Source organism: Oryctolagus cuniculus, chromosome 19 (genome assembly GCF_051225735.1).
Source record: "Oryctolagus cuniculus isolate XC-2025 breed Fujian yellow rabbit chromosome 19, ASM5122573v1, whole genome shotgun sequence".
Lineage (NCBI taxonomy): Eukaryota > Metazoa > Chordata > Mammalia > Lagomorpha > Leporidae > Oryctolagus > Oryctolagus cuniculus.
The window spans coordinates 27,486,076-27,508,310 of record NC_142885.1 but is presented as its reverse complement, the minus strand read 5'-3'; the positions used below and the strand labels follow the sequence as shown (position 1 = coordinate 27,508,310).

The window sequence follows — 22,235 nt, the reverse complement described above, 5'->3', positions numbered from 1 at the left end:
TCTCTTGTACTACTCCCAGACCATTTTCAATGTTTTACAAAATGTTCACATAGCAAATATGAAAACCTTCAACACATTCTTCTTTTGTAATTTCTGCTGCAATAAATACATGAACAACATACAGATTTCTTCTGTACCCATCTTAAAAGTGGAGTCACTGAAGTATATACTAATTTATGTTACTCATACATATTTTACTCTTATTTTTAATGAGATCATTGCCAGTACACACATTGTTTGCTTAACTTTATTTTTACATTAAGCCAATGTCTGTCATGCAGCAATCAAAAAACTGACAGCAAATTATACGGGTTTGTAGTCCAATTTAGACTCTAGCTTCTTAGAATAACCCACTTTTTTTGACAGGCAGAGTGGACAGTGAGAGAGAGACAGAGAAAAAGGTCTTCCTTTTTCCTTTGGTTCACCCCCCAATGGCTGCTGCGGCCTCAAACACCACGTTGATCCAAAGGCAGGAGCCAGGTGCTTCTCCTGGTCTCCCATGCGGGTGCAGGGCCCAAGCACTTGGGCCATCTTCCACTGCACTCCCGGGCCACAGCAGAGAGCTGGACTGGAAAAGGAGCAACCGGGCCAGAATCCGGTGCCCCAACTGGGACTAGAACCTGGGGTGCCAGTGCCGCAGGCGGAGGATTAGCCTAATGAACCATGGTGCCAACCAGAATAACCCACTTTTCTGATGGCTTTCATGAAATCTTCCTGTACTACAAAATTATGATCAGCACGAATTGCAAACATACCAGCTTCAGTACAAACACTTCAGGTTTGCTCCAATAAAGCCATCTAAAAGGTTCATGCTTGCTTCATAATCTATTTCATAATGTTTTGTAATGGGAGCTGTGTGGATTTTCAATATATCTAACCTGGCTTGTTCATGTGGTAAATCAATATGTATTTTTCTGTCCAATCTTCCCAGACGTAGCAAAACAGGGTCCAGTGTATCTGGTCTGTTTGTAGCCATGGTCATTTTAACTCTATGCAGAGTATCAAACCCATCCATTTGATTTAGCAACTCTATTAAAGTTCTCTTAATCTGTCAGCTGATGTACCCTCAGGAAACCGATGACCACCAATCACATCTATTTCATCCATAAAAATGATGCATGTTTGATGGTCGGTCTCTGGCATAATAAAACATTTCTCTGATCAAACAGGCACTTTCACCAATCTATTTGTCTACAATAGAACTTGATACAACCTTTAAGAAGTTACAATCCAGCTGAGTAGCAACAGTTCTCACCAAAAGCATTCTTCCTGTGCCTGGAGTTCCATATAACAAACAGCCTTTTGGAGGTATTACTCCTACATGCTGGGATAATTCTAGGTTTTTAAGAGGTAATTCTATTCCCTGGGTTCCCATGAGGCATATTGTAAACCAGTGAATCCATCACTCCTGGCAAATCTCTCATGATACTTAGTGTAGTCATATCCAAAGAAGCTCTTGTTCCTGGATTCAGCTTACTTTTGTCAAGTTGTCTATGACAGCTGACGTAGCTTGGGGGGGTGAGGAGTGAGAAGAAAGTTCTGGAATCAGATGCCAGTGCTGGCTGCACAACTCTGCACATGTGCTGCTAGTGAATGTTCACCTTAAAATGGTATAAAGGAACCAAGGTATACACCAAAGAGAACTGCTAATGAGTAATATGAGTTAGCATTCATTCTGATCTAGTTCTCATGACTCCCCTTGCCCCAGCCCAAAGAAATAAGAGGTTGGGCTTAAGTTATGGGGATTACTGCTCCTCCGCAGGAAGCTGGAAAACCCAACGAGCACAGCCAGCCTTGCATGCGTGCACATGGGACTTTGAGACTGTGTCACTCTGTGGCTTCCTGGCTACAGTGCTGTGTGTGCATTTGTTCCTCTGTGCATGTGGTTTTTTGAAAACTGACAGTTAACATGCTGTCATGTTTCAAATAGGTTTTGATGGACATACATAAAAAACTGTCATGGGGCTGGTATTGTGTCCCAACAGGTTAAGCCTCTGCCTGTGGCATCCCATTTGGGTGCTGGTTTGAGACCCACTGGCTAATTCACTTTCAAATCCAGATCTCTGCTAATGCACCTGGGAAAGCAGCAGAGGATGGCCCCAGTGCTTGGGCCCCAGCATCCACATGGGAGACCCAGAGGAAGCTCCTGGCTTTATCATGGCCCAATCTCGGGGATTGGGGTCATTTGGGGAGTGAACCAGCAGTTGGATGATCTCTGTGTGTCTCTCCTCCTCTCTCTGTTAACTCTGCCATTCAAAGAAATAAGAAAACTTTTTAAAAAAGGATGGTCATATCTTTTAATATTTTCACCTTTCTTCATTCATTGAAGACACAAACAGACCTGTTCTATCAAACAGCTTATAAAACAGACCCTTAAACTGCATCTGATTTCAATGAGAGAGTCTGTATGCATTTTGTCAGACTTAGAAATAAGGTAAGCATCATTTTAAACTAAAACAAAGCTCCAAACTTTTGAGTTCTAAAGATAACAAATGAATAAATAAGAACAGTTTGCTAAAATGATCAATTTCATTAGTTGTTGAGATGGTTGGATGCCAGATGGTTGGATGCCAACGTCCTCAGATGACACGAGGTCCAAACATCTCAAAACACCAGAGCCAAGAGAACCTCATCTCACGTACACAACCCTCACTGGGAGGGTCTTCATGCTGGACTTTTTAGAAAGGCTAGTTTGTTTAAAAATGCTTGGTGTGAACAGAGCCAAGCCTGTATGCTTCTAACTGTATCACTCCTTGTTAAGAAAGAGGGAAACATCATTAATCAGGCACACACAACCACCCCAATCAGTTCCAAGGTCTCAGAGGAAGCAGGGTTCACAACCACTGATACACAGTATTCACTGGATAAACGCCAACAAGCCTCCTTCAGCAAGACAAAATGTTCATGCGCTCATGAAGTACCATGCATGGAACCGCCCAACTGGTAAAGAAGGGATTGCCTGTGACATTCACCAAAGTGGAACCCAGAGAGGTAGACCTGCTCTTCATTTCCAAAGTGAATTCCAAGATGACCATGTCATGGGGAGGTGGGGGGAGGCGATTCACAAAGAAGAGTAACAAACCAAAGGAAACAGTGAGCAAAAATTAGTGAAAAATTGACGTACAAATGCTTTTCAGGGACTTTTAATGATTACCTTAATAAGACCAAACTGTTTCCTAGATTCACAGCCACTCCTCTAATTACATGCTTGAGAAAATTCTAAGCCATTCGGGGTAGCTGTAACTCAGGGACAGAAAGCAATAAAGTAACACAGCGATGAACAAAGAGCACTTCTGCCTGAAGGTGCTGTGGGGGTTGGCCGGGGACTCCTCACTAACCCAGCACAGCCGCCAGCCTGAGGCTAGTTAGCAATCACTATGTTCTCCTATCTTTAGATGCCTGTGCATGGTTCCCACTGATCCCTCAGGGGCATGCCATCATACCACACGTGGAACTGGGAAGCTGAGAAATGCCACTTCCCTGGGGTCTGCAAAGAACCCACTTTACTAATCACTGCAACCGCCACAAGATCAAGTGTGGCAGAGGCACCTGTGCTAGCAAGCACAGCCCAGGCCCCCACTGCACCTGCCTGTGGGGCAGGGACTCACAGGGCCCTCAGCCTCATTTTAGCTACTTTTTTGCTCAGAGAAGTAAGGCGGGAACTGGCAAGACCCACCACACTCCTGCCCTCAGAATCTCAACTCCAGACAGCCCAAGCTGAAATCCAGGCAACCCTGAAAGGTCAAGGCTTTTGGCCCTGCAGAGACACTCCCAGCAGGCAAGTCGCACCACACCTCCAGGACCCTCCCTGCACTCCTCACACACTCACCTCTCACATTAGCCCACACCCTGCAGCCCAGGAGGGGCAAGCACAGCAGGATTTAAACTGGAACTTCACTGATCTCAATATATGGCCTAGGGCTGGTTCCCACTTCCTATAACTCATATTTAAAAGGGTATCAGTGGTGCCTTTCTCACAGAGTTTTGAAGAGGATTAGACAGGACAATGTGGTATAATTAAATAAAACTCTTGCTTCCCCTCCTTGTGTTGTTATTTAGAAATGAGACAATGGTACATTAAGAAGCCTGACCACTGAAAGTGCTTCATTAATGCTGATTCTCTTAAACATCCCTTCTTGTCCCTCCTACCTTTATTGCTGTAAACAGACCTTTCTATAACCAACAGTTCCTGTCCCAAGATCCAACAGTGAGTGCATTGTTAGTTCTGCATAAGCTGAATTCCAACTGTGTACCAGGGACTACAGGAATGAAAGCAGAGACAAAGCCCTGCCCTGGACAAACTCACAGTCTTATACGTGATATTGGTATTTAGCAAATAAATGGTGATAAAAGGGGTAAGCACTTTACATATACAGGTAGTGTGTTACACAAACTCAAGTTGCCCGAGGACGTCGGTTCCTGAACCCACACTGGAGTACTAGATAAAGTACATGGCTTTAGCTTCGGCATGGCCCACCACCAGCCATTGTAGCCACCTGCAGCATGAACCCATACCCTGAAGATCTCTCCCGCCCCGCCTCATCTAGAACTCTGCTTTGCAAACCATTCTTTAAATAGAATAAAATATCTAGTACTTACTGTGAGGTGTCAGAATCTTGGGGCAGGCTGGAACAGGGCACTGAGGGATTCTTGGCATTTCTCTAAGCTTCTGCTTTCTCCTCTGTGTGTGCAGTCTGTGAAAATTCACCAGATTACGTGCCAATTAATTGAGTGCCCCGTGTCCCCGTGTTCCTGCACACACACCTTATGCTGCTGAACAACCCGGAGCAGAGAGGCTGTCAGTCAAAGCCTCTTCGACAGACGCAGCTAGCCAAGGCTACTTCTGGCCAGGCACAGAAAACCCCTCAAATGGACCCAGAGCTCTGGGGAAAGTTCTTCCTCTCGCAATCCCCCTCCCACACACAAGCTCTGGGACTCCTGTCACTCTCCCCTTCCTTTCCTCTCCCCCACATGTGTTTCTCCCCCTCCCTCCCTCGCCTCTCCACTTTCATTCTCCCCACTTCCTCTCTCTTCCTGCCTCCCCTTTGACCCTCTCCTCTCCTCCACCTTTTATCCCAGCTACACCCTACACACACCCCTCCCCCCGCTCTGCACCCCAGGCCATGACTACCCCTTCACAGGAAGGCCACCGCGCCAAACTCCCCACACAAAGAGCATTTCTGTTCCTCAGGAACAGGAACTGAGTCCCAAAGTGTAGTCTTCAGGTAGGGGTCGAAGCAGAGGACCACGCCTGGAAGTTTCCAGAAGCCCAAGGAAACTGATGTGGCCGCCTCCGGCTGTAGCCTCACCTGATCCCAGCCTGAGTCTGCAGGGCCCTGGGTCTCCTCAGGTTCAGCCACCAGCGTTGAAGGCAGCTCCTCAAGGCTCTGGGCAGGAGCGGACACAGCGCTGACTCCCACCAGTGCATCGAGGGCAGAAGTGGCGGCGCCTGCGGGTGCACTTCTGGGTCAAAGCACCAGGCACAGGCGCACTCCTCACTGGCCACAGGACACACATTGGCATGGAGCTGGATGAGAGATGGAGTAGACAGGACTTGAACTGACTCCCCTGTGGGATACCACAGCACCGGCACACCTGTTCTTACTTCTTAAACTTCTTATTAGCCTTATTACTGTAATATAAATATAAAATATATTATCTGAAACTGGAAGGAAGGAAAAGGAAGGAAATGAGGAAAGAAAGAAGGAGGGAAGGATGGAAGGGGACTCTGGGAGAGTCAGTGTTAGAAGGAGAGCAGAGAAAAGGGAATGTGGTTTATTTTTAAATCAGTCTATAAATTATATTGAAGAATTTTTTGACCCTAAACATATACACGCATCCATTGGACACAATATCAATGTTTAATGGAAACTTATAGAAAAAAAAAGTACTCACACTACAGAGAAAACGAGACACACTGTGCACATTAGTAACATTGTGTATGTGGAAAATTCTAGGACTTTTATGAAAATATAAGTATGAAAATGTTTCTGTAGAAATACTCTAAAAGTAAGAGTAAGCTACAGAGGCCGGCGCAGTAGGTTAAAGTCATGGCCTAAAGCACTGGCATTCCATATGTGCACTGCTTCTAGTCCCAGCTGCTCCTCTTCCAATCCAGCTCTCTGCTATGGCCTGGGAAAGCAGTAGAAGATGGCCCAACTCCTTGGGCCCCTGCATGCATGTGGGAGATCTGGAAGAAGCTCCTGGCTCCTGGCTTCAGATTGGCCCAGCTCCGGCCGTTGCAGCCATCTGTGGAGTGAACTAGCAGATGCAAGACCTCTCTCTGTCTCTACCTCTCTCTGTAATTCTTTCAAATAAATAAAATAAATATTTAAAAAAAAGAGTAAGCTTATAATTCTGAACATATATTACTCAAAAGTACCAAATAACACTGCATTGTAAAGAATGACACATCATTTAAGTAACACTTAAGGAAGAATGCGCCTTCCTAATAAATGTCACAGTCTGACACAGAGACACAGTTTAGGGACTCTAAAAGCAACTGGAAATATCTGAGCTGGCAAAAAAAAAAAAAGCAGTTGTAGAATAGGAAGTATCACTAAGTTTGAATTCCAACAAATTGGGAAGCTATTCCAAGAGCTCATACCGTATTCTTTCTGTTTAAATCCTTTAGGACTCAAGCCATCCCTAGCACCCCAAAATAATAAGAACAAAAACATCATGAAAGCAGGAGCTTTCACGCAGAGCTGCCTAGAAAGATATGAAAAACACCCATCACGACAAACATCCTCTTTCCACAAACTTTCTCAAGGATGTTCAAGAAGCATTCAGTATTAGATAAATAACAAGAATGAATGTGAGCGAATAACAGACACATTCAAAAGCCAAGAAGCACACGTTTATCAAGAGAGAGTCCTCTGCCCGAATTCTGACGTCTACAAGTGGACTACAAGCCACAAACTTCATTCCCAGCCTAAGACAAGGTCTTCATGTTCCCTAGTCCCTTAACAACCCAGTTTTCTTTCAGATAACATCTTCTCCATCTCTTGGTATTCTGCAGATGTTATCTGAATTTCCTGATTAATTCAGCATCCATTCCCCATCCCTTCTGAAAGTTCCCTCTACCAGTCCACCCATTTCCCTTCCCTCACTTTTCCTAAGGTTGCTCCCCAGACCCTCTCCCAGGTCTAACACTCTGATACTCCACTAGTTCTTATAAGTTGACCTAACACCTCCTTCATGTTACAATTCTGTTGAAAGTCACCTGACTTCCTCTATATAATCCTTCCATTTTCCCTATCTATCAAAAGATGATGACATAAAGAAATTACCTCATTTCAGCTCCCAACTCCCAAGTGCCTTGCATGTCCCAAGTTCTTCTGTGGCATTTACCCTTATCAGCCCCCCCCAGCAGAGATTCCTTGCAATCTTGTCATCCTTAACCATGAATTCTAAAACCCAAACTTTTATTTCCATATCCCTCAAAAACAGACTTTTTGTGTTTTGTACTCTGAGGCAACAGCACACACTTCTCCTCCCAGGTCTCCCTCTCATTGCCTGGATGCCCCAATATTCCCCCTCTTACCACATTCTTTGACACCTGATTCACTGCAAAACTTGGGGGAACGCATTCTCCAACATCCAAGTGCCCTCATCCTCATTGCACCTAACTCTCCTCTACCCCGTTGGCCCCCACATTTCTTTTACCCCAACCTCTGGGGCTACTCCATTTGACCCTCCCTGTCACGGGATGAAAGTCAACTTCACTGTCCACATGGCCCACCCAGCCGCAGGGAACCTGGTATCCCTTCCCTACTCTTTCCCTTGGGCTCCAAGGCTGCCACGTACATGAGGTGGTCACATCTGCTCACCAGTTGCTCCTCTCCAGGAAGAAGTCCCAGCTGTGTTTAGCAGGAAGTCGAGCAGTCCCCAGAAATGGAAGATTACCCAGCAGATGAACTTCAACTGCATCCAGTTTCATATCCATGAAAATGTCTACAATGAAAATTAATAAATATTAAAGAAATGGAAGAAGACACTCAAAACAGAAATATCTTCCATGGTCATTCATTGGCACAATCGACATAATGAAAATTTCCATTCTACTATAAGCAATTTACAGATACAATGGGATCGCAATCAAAGGTCAAATAACATTTTGCCCAGATGGAGAGAAAACCATGCTAAAATTCTTATGAAAACACAGAACATCTGAATAGTGAAAGCAATCTTATACAACATAAACAAAACTCGAAGCATCGCAAAAACAGATTGCAAAACACAGAACAGGGCAGTTACAATCAAAACAACTGGTTTAGTAAAAATATTGACATATAGAACAATGGAACAGAAAAAGAACTCCAGAAATCAATCCACACATCTACAATCAATTTATCTTGGAAGAAGGCGCTAAAGATTAATCTCAGGTGCAAAGGACAGTTTCTTCAAAAATGTTCCTGAGTAAACTGGACCTCCATATGCAGAACTATGAAAGAAGACCCATGCCTTACACCTTATAGAAAAACCAACTGAAAATAGTTCAAGGAACAAAATCTAAAACCCAATCTCATCAAATTACTAGAGAACACTGGGGAAACCTGAAAGACACTGGCATAGGCAAAGATTTCTGGGAAAAGACAGCAGAAGCACAAGCAAAAGCAGCAGAAGCAGAAACAGAGAAACGTGATTCCATCAAACTGAGAAGCTTCTGCGCTGCAAAAGAAACACTCAGCAAAGTGAGGAGACAACAGAATGAATGGGAGATAACTGTCTGCAAACAAGAAACTGATAAAAGATTAGTATCTACAATCGACAAAGAGCTCAACAATAAAAAATATATAGTTAAGAAATGGGCGTAGAACTTGAACAGGCATGTTTCAAGAAAGGAAATCCATATGGCCAACAGACACATGAAAAAATGCTCAGGATCACTAGCCATCAAGGAAATGCAAATCAAAATGGCAATGAGGTTTCACCGCACCACAGTCAGAATGGCTCTCATACAGAAATCAACAACGATAAATGCTGCTGAGGAAGTGGGGAATACAGTACTCTGATCCACTCACTTTTGGTGGGAATGTAGACTGGTAAAGCCATTGCAGAAGACAGTATGGAGATACCTCAGAAAGCTGAAAATAAATCTACCGTTTACTATGAAATTTATCGGCAATCCCTGTTCTGGTGATTTACCCCTAGGAAATTATATCAGTAGATTTGAAAGAGTTATCTGTACCTTCATGTTCACTGCAGCTCAGTGCATAATAGCTGGGTTGTGGAATTAAACCTGATGTCCATGAACTGATGACTGGATAAGGAAATTATGGCATATATACACTATGGAATACCACCCATTGGGGAACACGGAAATGTTGTCTTTAGCAACAAAATGGATGTAACTTTAACCCAGTATATTCAGTGAAATAAGCCAGTCCCAAAAGGACAAAATAACGTATTTTTTCCCTGATTTGTGGTAACTAATAAAGTACCTAAATGTAATGTGTGGGAGAGAAAATGAAATTCTGAGATAAAATTGTTTCTTATAGTTCTAGTCTCACTTTCAAGAACAGTGTTTTGTTCTTCATACTCCATGTTGAACACTGTTACTTAATCATATGAATATATAGTTAACTGAAAACAGATAATTCGAAGAATTAAGGGTGGGAACAAGAGAAGGAGGAAGAAAAAGGCTGGTGTGTAGGCTTGAGAGATGCTAGCATGGGAAGAAGTATCAGTATGTTTTGAATCTATATATAAGAAATACATGATATTTACATACCTGATATAAAATGTTAAAAAGTAGATAATTTTCTAACCAGACTAACAAAAAAGATAAAAACACCAGTCAATAAAATTACAGACAAAAAACAGACATTATAAACAACATCACTGAAACTCAAGGTTTCAAAGAAATTGCTATTCAGTACTGTATATTAATAAACTGGAAAACTAGGAGGAAATGGAGAAATCCCTGGATAACAAATACACATAACCTACTAAGATTAATTCCAGAAGACACAGACATCCTAAAAAGACTCATAAAAATCAATGAAAACTAAAACACCCACCAGAAATACTGCTAGAACTGATGAAATAACTAAGTTACAGGTTACAAATAAACATACCTTGTAACCCGCAGTCCTGTCCTCCAGCGCAAGCCCAGCCACCCGCTTCTCCGCTTCCCACAGCCGAGCCGCCGCCCGCCCCCACGGCCACTCAGCCTGTGGATCTGAGTGTCTACATTGCTCCGAGGCGCCACAACCCCCCCCACCTCCCGAGGTCCCAGGCCTCTCACTGTTTTTTAAGAAAAACTCACCTTCGCTCCCGCACTCTCCAGGCCAGTACCACTGCCGAAAACGCCGCCGGAAGCCGACAACTCTAGCAGCCGACAACATGCTGCCACCGTCGGCTCTATATCCACCAGACTGACTGCACAAGCGCTATCCATCTAGGACCCGCCTCTTCCTCCCAGCGGCACCGGAAGTGGCCAGGCAGTGTCAAAAAAGTGGGTGACAGCTGTCTTGGCTCCAGGCTTGGATACAGGGCCAGTGTTGATCTCCGGTATGCTGCAGGTAAGAAAGCTTTTCCTATACAAAAAAAAAAAAAAAAAAAAGACTGGATGCAACTGTAAAACGTTACATTTTGTGAAATAAGCCTTTCCAAAAAGATAAATATGTATATTCTCCCTGATCTGTGGTAACAGAGTACCTAAAATGTGATCCTTAGAAGTTATATTGACACTCTGACATACAATGATTTTAAACAACTCTTGCAGATATAATGATGATTTTAAACAAACCATGTCTTGCCTCTTCAGGAACGTTTTTATTTTTTTTTAATTCTTTCAAACTGTTGAATTCTTTACTTAGTGTAGTCTTTATATTGTGAGTATAAAATAATTGAAAATAGATTTTTGCATAAAGTAAGAATGGGAAGAGTGGATGGAGATTAAAGAGGGATGGGAGCTGTGGCGCAGTGGGATCACGCCCTGGCCTGGAACACCGGCATCCCATATGGGCGCCAGTTCGAGACCCAGCTTTTCCTCTTGTGATCCAGCTCTCTGCTATGGCCTGGGAAAGCAGTGGAAGATGTCCCATGTCCTTGTGCCCCTGCACCCGTGCGGGGGACGCAAATGAAGCTCCTGGCTCCTGGCTTCGGATCGGCACGGCTCTGATGTTGTGGCCAATTGGGGAGTGAACCATAAGATGGAAGACCTCTCTCACTCTCTCTGCCTCTTCTCTCTGTAACTCTGACTTTCAAATAAATAAATCTTTAAAAAAAATGAAGAGGGATGGGAGCATGTTTGGGTGGGTGAGTGTGAGGGAGGGAGGGAGGGTAGGGTGGGAATAATTAGTGTTTCTAAATTTGTATATATGAAATACATCAAGTTTGAATATTTTAAATCAAGTTTCCAGGTAAAAAGAGAGATAAAATTTTTAATAATTTATTATGAGTGAGATAGCAAGAGATAGTTCTCATCTACTAAGTCACTCCCCAAATGCCCACATATGGGACTAAAGCTGAGAAGTGGGATCTGGATCCATGTCTCCCACATGGTTGACAGGAACTAATGCCTTGAGCCACTCTCCAGGATATACAATATGGTAGGCCATAAGTCTCAGCAAATTCAACAAATATCGAAATCATACCATGCATATTCCATGACCACATGGAATGAAGGGGCAAATGACCACACCAAGAACCTCAAGAACATATACAACCACATGGAGACTGAACATGCTCCTGAATGAACCGTGAGTCATACAAAAAATAAAAAAAATTATGGAAACGAATAAAGATGACAGTATAACATATCAAAACTTATGGGAAACTGCGAAAGAGTATTAAATGGAAAGTTTAGAGAAATTGATCCCTAGACCAAGAAATTGGAAAGGCATCAAATAAGAGCCACCAATGTAGTGCCCTTGAAAAACAAATGAAACCAAACACAAAATTAGGAAGAGGAAAGAGATAATTAAAATTAGAGAATAAACAAAATTGAAAACAAAAAAGAATATAAAAATCAGTGAAATGAAGAACTTGCTTAAAATATTTATACACTCTTGGGCCAACTATCCTTAAAAAAAAAAAAAAAAGAAGAAGACCCCGATCAGTAAAGTCAGAGATCAAAAATGAAAGGTAACAATAGCTACCACAGATGATAAAAAGATTTATCTATCAAGAGTTAATACAAAGGACTGTATGCCAACCAATTAAAAGTCTGTCTCTCCTATTCTGTCTATAATTCTGCCGCTCAAATAATAAAACTTTCAAATAAACCATAGGTTTATTTCAATAGATGCAGGGAAAGCATCTGACAAAATACAACATCCTTTCATAATGAAAACCTTAAGCAAACTGAGTATAGTAAGAACATTCCTCACCACCGTCAAGGCAATTTATGACAAACCTATAGACAGCATCTTATGAATGGGGAAATGTTGGAAGCATTCCCATGAAGAGCTGGAATCAGACAAGGATGCCAACTTGTGCCCTTGCTATTCAATATAGACCTGGAAGTTTCAGTCAGAGCTATTAGGCAAGAAAAAGAAACCAAAGGATACAAACTGGTAAGGAGGAAGTCAAATTACCCCTACTTGCAGATGACAGGATTCTATACAGAGGGGAAATAAAAGTCTCCACTAAGAGACTACTGGAATTCATAAAAGAGTTTGGTGAAGTGGCAGGATATAAAATTAACAAAAGAAATCAACAGTCTATATATAAAAAGCCATGGCTGGGAAAGAGCTTCTAAGAGCAATCCAATTCACAATTGTTACAAAAAAATTAAATACCATGGAATAAATTTAACCAAGAATTCCAAAGATGTCTATAATGAAAATTATAAAATATTAGTGAAAGAAACAGAAGACACAGAAATTGGAAAAAAATCTTTAATGTTCAAGGATTAAAATAATCAATATAATCAAAATGTCAGTAGTACCAAAAGCAATTTACTGATTCATGTGATCCCAATCAAAATGCCAGTTACATTCTTCTCAGATCTAGGGAAAAAAAGATGCTAAAATTCAAATGGAAACACAAGAGACCCAGAATAGCTAATGGAATCTTGTATGTGAAAAGCAAAGCCAGAAGCATCACAATACCAGAATTCAAGACATATTTCAGAACAGTTACAATCAAAACAGCCTGATACTGGCAAAAACTACACATGTAGACCAATGGAACACAACAGAAACTCCAAAACTCAATCCACACTTTTACTAATAATTTATCTTTGACAAAGGATCTAAAATCTAACCCTGTGACAAGGTGAATCTCTTCAAAAAATGGTGCACAAAAAGAAAATAGAAACCTACCTTATTCTAATACAAAAATAAACTCAAAAAGGATCAAGGACCTAAATGTACAACCTAAGACCTTCAAATTCTTAGAGAACATTGTGGAAATGATGCAAGACATTGCCATGTTCAGACTTCTTAGAACCCAGAAGCACAGGCAATAAAAGCAAAAACATACAAATGGGATTACATCAAGCTGAGAAGCATTTGCACTGTAAACAAAAACTCAGAAAAGTTCACTTTGCAACCGACAGAATGGGAGAAAATCTTTGCAAACTATGTAACTGATAAAGTATTAATATCCAGGATGTATAAAGTGCTCAAAAAACTCAACAACAACAAAACAAACAATGCAGTTAAGAATGGGCAACAGACTTGAACAGACATTCTTCAAGAAAGGAAATTCAAATGGACAACAGACACATGAAAAAATGCTCAGGATCACTAGCCATTAGGGAAATGCAAAGCGAAACCACAATGAAGTTTCACCTCACCACAGACAGAATGGTTTGCATACAGAAATCAACAAACAACAAATGCTGGAAAGGATGTGGCAAAACAGTACCTAGGGGCCAGTGCCATGGTGCACCAGGTGAATCCTCCTCCTGCGGTGCTGGCTTCCCATATGGGCACCAGGTTCTAGCCCTCGTTGCTCCTCTCCCAGTCCAGCTCTCTGCTGTGGCCCAGAAAAGCAGTGAAGGATGGCCCAAATGCTTGGGACCCTGCACCTGTATGGGAGACCAGGAAGATGCACCTGGCTCCTGGCTTTGGATCAGTGTAGCTCCAGCCATTGTGGCCATTTGGGGGTGAACCCCTGGATGGAACACTTTTCTCTGTCTGTAACACTTCCTGTCAACTATTAATATAATTATAATATATTAATAATATTAATAATAATATTATTATAAAACAGTACCCTAATCCACTGGGAATGTAATCTGGTGAAGTAATTGTGGAAGACAGTATGGAGACTCCTCAAAGAGCTGAAAATAGATGAACCATAGGAACCAGCAGTGCCACTCATGGGAATTTACCTAAAAAAATTGAAATCAGCAGATGAAAGAGTTATCTGTGACCACATGTTTATGGCAGCCCAATTCACAACATCCTCGATATGGAATTCACCTAGATGTCTATCAAATGATAACTAGATAAAGAAATTATGGAGACCGGCACTGTGGCAAGGTGGAATAATCTCCTACCTGCTGCACCAGCATCCCATAGTGGAGCCAGTTCAAAGCCTGGCTGTTCCTGACGAAGGCCTAGGAAAACAGTGGAAGATGGCCCAGGTCCTTCAGCCCCTGCACAGTGTGGGAGACCCAGAAGAAGATCCTGGCTCCTGGCTTCACATCAACCCAGATATAGCCATTGCATCCATTTAGGGAGTGAACCAGAACGAAGACCTCTTATTCTCTGTCTCTCCTTCTCTCAACTCTGCCTCTCAAATAAATAATTCTGGAAAAAAAGTAATGGTGGTATATATACATTATGGAATACTATTCAGCAAGAAAAAATGGAATGCTGTCTTTTGCAATAAAATGGATACAACTGAAAACAACCATTATACTTAGTGAAATAAGCCAGTCGCAAAAAGACAAATATCATATGTTGTCCCTGATCTGTGGTAACTAATATAGTACTTAACATGTAATAATGTGTAGGAGTAAAATGAGTATTTTGAGATATGATGCTTTTTTTACAAGCCTTGTCTCATGTTGAGGAACAATTTATTTTCTTCATACTATTTGTTGAACTTTCTACTTAATGAACAGTGAATATTATGAGTATAAAGTTACCTGAAAATATTTTTCTATTAGAATTAACAGTGAAAACAGGAGAGGGAAGAGGAAGAAGTATGGGCTAGAGGAAGTGTTGGGTGCGAGGAATCAATATGTTCCTGAATATGTATATGGCAAGTACATGAAAATTGTTTACCTCACATAAAATTTTTAAAAAATAGATAAGTCTCTGGGCAAGTGCTGTGGCTCATTATTCTAATCCTCTGCCTGTGGTGCCAGCACACCGGGTTCTAGTCCCAGTCGGGGTGGCGGATTCTGTCCAAGTTGCTCCTCTTCCAGTCCAGCTCTCTGCTGTGGCCCGGGAAGGCAGTGGAGGATGGCCCAAGTACTTGGGCCCTGCACTGGCATGGGAGACCAGGAGAAGCACCTGGCTCCTGGCTTTGGATCAGCGTGGTGCGCTGGCCGCAGCGGCCATTGGGGGTTGAACCAATGGAAAAGGACGACCTTTCTCCCTCCTCTCTCTCTCTCTCTGTCCACTCTGCCTGTCAAAAAAATAGATAATCCTCTAACAAGACTGACAAAGAAAAAGAGAGAAAAAACTCAAAAAATAAGATTAGATGAAAAAGCAGACATTATAACCAACACTACTGAAACACAAGGCTTCAAAAGAAACTGCCATTCAATATTATATGCAAATAAACTGGAAAACCTCAGAAAAATGGAGAAGTTTGTCAATACAAATAAGTTACCAAATTTAATCCAGAAAATAAAGACAATCTAACAGACTCATAAAAATAGTGGGATTGTAGCAGTAAGCAAAATTCTTCCATCAATGTAACATCCAGGACTTGATGTCTTTATTATCCAATTCTACAAAACTTTAAAGACAAACTCCAACAATATTCAAACTATTTGAAAACACTGCCAAACACTTTTTAGGAGGCCAACGTCATTTTGATGCCAAAAACGAACAAAGAAACAAAATGGAAAGACTACAGGCCTATTTCCTTGAAGAACATAGATGCAAAGATTCTCAACAAAGTACTGTTGTGGAGTTTCTTGATCTCTTTGTAAATTCTGGGTATGAATCCTTTATCTGTAGCATAGCTTGCAAATATTTTTTCCCATTCTGTCAGTTGCCTCTTCACTCTCCTGACTGTTGCTTTTGCAGTACAGAAACTTCTCAATTTGATGCAATCCCAATTGTTAATTTTGGCTTCGACTGCCTGCACCTCCAGGGTCTTTTCAAGAAAGTCCTTGCCGGTGCCAAAATCTTGTGGGGTTTCTCCAATGTTCTCTAATAATTTGATGGTGTCGGGTCATAGATTTAGGTCTTTAATCCATGTTGAGTGGATATTGTGTAAGGTGTAAGGTAGGAGTCTTGCTTCATGATTCTGCATGTGGAAATCCAGTTTTCCTAGCACTATTTATTGAATAGACTGTCCTTGATCCAGGAATTGGTTTTAGATCCTTGATCAAATATAAGCTGGCTGTAGATGTTTGGTTTGATTTCTGGTGTTTCTATTCTGTTCCATTGGTCTATCCATCTATTTCTGTACCAGTACCATGCTGTTTTGATTACAGCTGCCCTGCAATATGTCCTGAAATCTGGTACTGTGATGCCTCCAGCTTTGTTTCTTATTTATTTATTTATTTATTTATATATTTTTTGACAGGCAGAGTGGAGAGTGAGAGAGGGAGACAGAGAGAAAGGTCTTCCTTTGCCATTGGATCACCCTCCAATGGCCGCCGCGGCGGACTCTCTGCAGCCGGTGCACCACGCTGATCCGATGGCAGTAGCCAGGTGCTTATCCTGGTCTCCCATGGGGTGCAGGGCCCAAGCACTTGGGCCATCCTCCACTGCACTCCCGGGCCACAGCAGAGAGCTATCCTGGAAGAGGGGCAACCAGGAAAGAATCCAGCACCCCGACCAGGACTAGAACCCGGTGTGCCGGCGCCACAAGGCGGAGGATTAGCCTGTTGAGCCACAGCGCCAGCCCCAGCTCTGTTTTCATTGTACAAAATTGCTTTAGCTATTCGAGTTCTCCTGCGTATCCATATGAATTTCAGCATAATTTTTCTAGATCTGAGAAGAATGTCCTTGGTATCTTGATACAAACAACCCACTTAAGAGATGGGCCAAGGACCTCAATAGACATTTTTCAAAAGAGGAAATCCAAATGGCCAACAGGCACATGAAAAAATGTTCACAATCACTAGCAATTAGGGAAATGCAAATCAAAACCACAATGAGGTTTCACTTCACCCTGGTGAGAATGGCTCAGCTTCAGAAATCTACCAACAACAGATGCTGGCGAGGATGTGGGGAAAAAGGGACACTAACCCACTGTTGGTGGGAATGCAAACTGGTCAGGCACTATGGAAGCCACTCTGGAGATTTCTCAGAAACCTGAATAGAACCCTACCATTCAACCCAGCCATCCCACTCCTTGGAATTTACCCAAAGGAAATTACACTGGCAAACAAAAAGGCTGTCTGCACCTTAATGTTTATTGCAGCTCAATTCACAATAGCTAAGACCTGGAATCAACCTAAATGCCCATCAACAGTAGACTGGATAAAGAAATTATAGGATATGTACTCTGTAGAACACTATGCAGCAGTAAAAAAAAAAAAAAAAAAAAAAAAAAAAAAAAAAAAAAAAAAAAAAAACAATGAAATCCGGTCATTTGCAACAAAATGGTGGAATCTGGAACACATCATGCTGAGTGAATCAAGCCAGTCCCAAAGGGAGAAATATCATATGTTCTCCCTGATCAGTGACAAGTAACCGAGCACCAAAAAGGAAACCTGTTGAAGTGAAATGGATACTATGAGAAACGGTGACTTGGTCAGCCCTTGCCCTGACTGTTGATGAACAACTTAATACTTTACCCCTCTTAGTATTTTTTTGTTCTACTTAATACTATTGGTTGAATTCTGTAATTAATACACAGTTTTTCTTAAGTGTTGAAACTTAACTGAAAAGTGATGGCTGTTAAATATAATAGTGGGAATAAGAGAGGGAAGAGATGTGCAATTCTGGACATGCTCAAGCTGACTTGCCCCAAATGGTAGAGTTAGAGACATACCAGGGGATTCCAATTCAATCCCATCAAGGTGGCATATACCAATGCATGTCACTAGTCCAAGTGATCAATTTCTGTTCACAGTTGATCATAAGGATAGGATTGAGAGTCAAAGGGATCACATAAACAGGACTAGTGTCTGAAAATACTAATCAATAGAATAAAAAAGGGAGAGAACAATCCAACATGGGAAGCGGGATACACAGCAGACTCATAGAATGGCGGATGTCCTAAACAGCATTCTGGCCTCAGAATCAGCCCTTAAGGCATTCAGATCCAGCTGAAAAGCACGTGAGAGTATTTCAGGCATGGAAATCCAAGACACTCTGTCAAAAAAAAAAAATGACCTAAAGGAAAGATCTCTGTGAGTGAGATCCCAGTGGAAAGAACAGGTCATCAAAGAAGGAGGTACCTTTCTCTGAAGGGAGGAGAGAATTTCTACTTTGACTATGAACTTGTCTCAATATGATCAGAGGCGGGAAACTCAAAAGGCTTCTATAGCCTTGGCAACTCATGATAAGAGCCTAGGGTGATTACTGATGCCATAAACGAGAGTGTCAATTTGTTAAGTCAGTAACGGGAGTCACTGTGCACTTACTTCTCATGTAGGATCTCTGTCCTTAATGTGCTGTACATAGTGATTTAATGCTATAACTAGTATTCGAACAGTATTTTTCAGTTGGGGTTTCTATGTGGGTGCAAACTGTTGCAATCTTTACTTAATATATACTATATATATATATATATATATATATATAAAGAGAAATGAAAATGAATATAGATGTGAATGGAAGGGGAAAGGGAGCAGGAAAGGGGAGGGTTGCAGGTGGGAGGGAAGTTATGGGGGGAAAGCCATTGTAATCCATAAACTGTACTTTGGAAATTTATATTCATTAAATAAAAGTTTAAAGAGTACTAAATAAACAATTCAAAGCCTCAAAAAGCTCATACATATGCCGGCGCCGCGGCTCACTAGGCTAATCCTCCACCTAGCGGCGACAGCACACCGGGTTCTAGTCCCGGTCGGGGTGCTGGATTCTGTCCTGGTTGCCCCTCTTCTAGGCCAGCTCTCTGCTGTGGCCAGGGAGTGCAGTGAAGGAAGGCCCAGGTGCTTGGGCCCTGCACCCCATGGGAGACCAGGAAAAGCACCTGGCTCCTGGCTCCTGCCATCGGATCAGCGTGGTGCGCTGGCCGCAGCGCGCCGGCCGCAGCGGCCATTGGAGGGTGAACCAATGGCAAAGGAAGACCTTTCTCTCTGTGTCTCTCTCTCACTGTCCACTCTGCCTGTCAAAAAAAAAAAAAAAGCTCATACATAACTATCAATCGGAATTGATCCCAGAAATGCCATGCTGGTTCCATTTTGCAAAACAATCAACATCATAAATTAATCAACATAATGAAAGAATAGAAACCATACTCAAATTAGATGCAGAGAAAGCATTTGGTATGATTTATTACCCTTTTATGGTACAAAAAAAATCCCTCCACAAATTAGGCATAGCAGGAACATGCCTCAAAATCATAAAGGTGATATTTGACAAACCAACTGCCAATATTATGCTGAATGAGGAAAAGATGAAAGCATTTTGTCAAAATCTGTGACAACACAAGGATGTCCACTTTCACCACTCTGATCGAATAAAGTACTGTAAATTTTCACAAGAGCAATTAGAGAGGAGAACAAAATAAAAGGCACTAAAATTGGAAAAGAGCAAGTCAAATAATTAATGTTTGCAGGTGACATGATGTTGCTCCTGGAAGAACACAAACATTACATTAAAATGCTGCTTGAACTGATAAACCAATTCAGCAAAGTTTAAAGGTAGAAATAAACATACCAAAAAAGCTGCTTTTTTACATATTAATGATGGCCTCACTGACAGAGAAATCAACAAAAAATCCAATTTACAATAACCACAAAAATTAGTATATTGAGGAATAAATTTAATGAAATGAGTGAAAGATCTCTATAATGAAAATTCTCAAACACCGACCAAAGAAACCATCAAGGACACAAAAAATGGAAAGGTACTCCTGCTTGTGGATTGGAAGAATCTATATCTTTTAAAAAAACTATTTCACGTAAATAAATCTACAGAATACCAATGACATTCTTTACAGAATTAGAGAAACAACCCTCAAATTCATAAGGAACCACAGAAGATCCAGAATCTCTAAGGTGATCCTGAGGAAATAAAAATCAAGCTGGAGACATCACAATACCTGACTTCACAACATATTAAAAAGCTACACTAATTAAAACATCATGTGACTGGCAATAAAAAAACCGAGACACAGACCAGTGGAGCAAAACAGAGAATCCCAAAGTTAATCTAAATACTTACTGCCACCTGATTTTTGACAAAAGGGTTCAGACCATTCATTGGTGTAACGATAATCTCTTCAACAAATGGTGCTGGCAAAGCTTGATGTATTTACATAGAAGAACGGAATTGTATCCATATCTCTCATCATTATAAAAATCAAGTCAGATGCTTCAGCCATGCACTTCTCAGAAGACGGTTCTTACAAGTATGGTCAAAAACAGTGAGGTCAGGTGCCAGTGCTGTGGTGTAGTGTGTAGGGCAGCCAGCAGCACTGGAATCCATTGTGGGGACCAGTGCCTGCCCTGGATGCTCCACTTCTGATCCAGCTCCCTTTTAGAGGCCTGGGGAACGGCTGTTGAGGATGGGTTGATTGTTTGGGCCTCTGTCACCCTGTGGGGAGACAAGGTGGGGCCACTGGCTCTTGGCTTCTTATAACCAGTATAGATAAAAGATTTCTTTCTCTCCCTCCCTCTCTGTAACTCTGACTTTCAAATAAACAAATAAATCCCCCAAACAAACCAAAAAATCTGTAGTGGTTTCTCATTAAGGGCAGTCCACCTGGGGTAGATTAACCATTCAATCAGATGTGTGTGAGATTCCCCATTCCCCAGTTTGCAATGAACATTTTCTCTTGGACTGCTGCTGAGCTGTCCTAGGTTTTCCAGGGCATGGCAGGCAAATTATTTCCTTGAGAACCCCCCAATGTTGTTACCCTGTTATCTTTCCTCCTAGCTTGGACATTTTCTCCAGGGAATTCTCATCTGATTTTTTTGCCTGGAGAGTCGAAGTCTGACTATTCAAATTCTTAAAATCTGAGAGAAAATAACGTCCCAGTATTCAGTGAATAATTTTCACTGGATCTCTTTTCAGCACAGGATCTTTTTCTCAACTCTACCTATAGGACCCTCTGAAGGGAATGAAACCTGGGCTACAGCCTGGATGGGCAGGGCAGAGGCTACCCAGTGCACTGTGAGGACGCTCATTAAACACTCTTTTACCCTCAACTTCATGCCCACCTCAGCAGCCTGAGGCTTGGGGGGTTTGCATTGCGTTACTGAGGCCATTTCTCAACTTTCCCCACTGCAGGCTCACAGCTTATGTCTATGTTTTCACCTGCTCATCTGCTTTCTTCTTTCCAGAGTTTTGCTGCTGTTGTTTTCTCTCTCATTCTTTGTGCTCCTGAGTGTTCAAGCCTTCTTCAAAATGATTATAACTGATAAACAGCATTTAGGATGGAGCAGAGATGTTTGTGCATTTGTTCAGAATTTAAGATTTTAACTGAAATTCTGTTTTATCCTTTATATTTCAACCTTTAGTCCATTTGGAAATATGAATTCATACTATGAAGAAAACTGTCTTAATTTTCAAAGGTTAGATATTCTCCCCCAGTGCCTTCTATCGGATAACTTACTTTTACCTACAGATTATTAATATATTTATATAATCTTTAATATTATAGACTATGTTTTCTTTGGCCCCTAATTCTCTGCAGAGCCCCAGGAAACTCATCCCCCAACATCCTATCCATCCCTGTCTCCACTGTCTCCAACTCTACTGAAGCCCACCAGGACCCTACATTTCTCCGCATGCCTGTGGGGCTACCCACATGACCCTCTCTGCCATGGTTATGAAGTTCACATCTCTGCCTGGGCTGCCCAACCCTAGGGAATGGGGTGTCCCTTCCCCTCCCCTTGGGCACCCAGGCCATGGCCACCACTGGGGCAGCCACAACTGCTCACCAGTTTCTCCTCTCCAGGAAGAAGGCCCAGCTGGGGTTGAGCAGGAAGCCGTGCAGTCTCCAGAAATAAATAACCTGTAGTC

The 22,235-nt window shown here is 41.9% G+C and overlaps 1 pseudogene; it reads right to left on the bottom strand.

Annotated features, from left to right (window-relative positions):
• Window positions 1-303: 303 nt before the first annotated feature.
• LOC149120438 (26S proteasome regulatory subunit 10B-like) lies at window positions 304-1,457 on the bottom strand (annotated as a pseudogene).
• Window positions 1,458-22,235: the final 20,778 nt, after the last annotated feature.